Raw genomic sequence first — 1,349 nt, 5'->3', positions numbered from 1 at the left:
GCCTCTCTGAGGAAATGAACTTCTTTCTTAAAATTTATTTTTTATTTATTTATGCATACAGAACTGGGGTACAGAGGTGCAGGGGCAGTGAGAGGATTCCCCAGAGACAGTGGGGAGCAGAGCAGGCAGATTAACAAGTACACTGCTGAGGGGAGCAGCGGTCAGGTGAGGAGAGGTCTGCCATGCCATGTGGTTCACCTCAGGGGAGAGGATGGAACTTACACTGAAGCGGCTGTGGTCAGCCTGCGGTGCTGTGCTTTAATGCGCTGTACCACTAGGAAGGGACTGAGATGAGATTTTCATGGAATATGTTTTTATCTTGAAAAAGTGTATGTGTTTGCTTTGTTCATATAAATTGAGTCACCACTTCTGGGGTCCCAATACAAGCAGCAATGTGACTTACTCAAATTACTCAAATCACCAAGCCCTTCTCTGCCACAGTTTAACATCTTTAAGTTAAAGTCTGAGGTCTTTTTCAACAGATTCTGTACTTTCATGATCAAAAGCCTGCTATATAGGGTTTGTACTTTTTTTTTAATCTTCCCCCCCCCCAATTGCTTATTTTTCATCCTAACTTGGTTTTGCTGTATTACAGCAACAATTATATGTTTTAATCATTCAGTTTCACAACTGATAGAAAACAATTCTATAGTAGTATTGGGAACTAAACACAATTTTCCAGTCTTACTGACAAATTAATTCTATGGAATTTAGGGGAAAACACCCCGATTATCCCAGTAAGATTTCCACCAATAGGGGAGGAAAGTCTTCAATGACAAAGCGCTGTATGTACTATACTGCAGTTTCAAAGATCGTCAAATCTTTTTAATACAATGTAGAACATTACACATAAAATGAAAATGTGCAGAAACAAAAAATCAGAATCATAGCAAGATTACGGCTGAGAAAAGATTATCCACAGAACAGAATTGTACAAATAACCTCCTCGGTTAATTTCAAAGAACAATGTTCGTCTATTGTAAAAACAGAAGTTCCTTTTGTCGGATGACTTTATCCTTCCCATTGAAAGGACCAGTTTCGTGTTTTTTTCTTTCTTTCTTTTTTTTTTTTTTTTCTTCAGTTTGGTTAGATGTAAAATCTTTTGCTCTCACACCCCTTGCTCCTTGCACTCAGCATGTGGCTGACGATAGGCGCTCCTTTTCCACGCTCTTTGGGCATCCACACCCTGGGGGACCCCATCCTGGTGTTTGACTCCTCTGGGTGGGAGTCACCGCAGAGAGAGAAGAGCGGGTAAGGAGTGAGGGTGGCGAGGCTGAGCGGGAGGACAGTGGGAGAAAAGGGGCTTTGGGCGTCCTGGGAGGGTGCCGTAGGTCGTCAGGCCGGCGAGC

Source organism: Condylura cristata, unplaced genomic scaffold, assembly GCF_000260355.1.
Source record: "Condylura cristata isolate star-nosed mole 26May11 unplaced genomic scaffold, ConCri1.0 scaffold00030, whole genome shotgun sequence".
Classification (NCBI taxonomy): domain Eukaryota; kingdom Metazoa; phylum Chordata; class Mammalia; order Eulipotyphla; family Talpidae; genus Condylura; species Condylura cristata.
The sequence above is the reverse complement of the archived record's forward strand: the minus strand, read 5'-3'. Positions refer to the sequence as shown.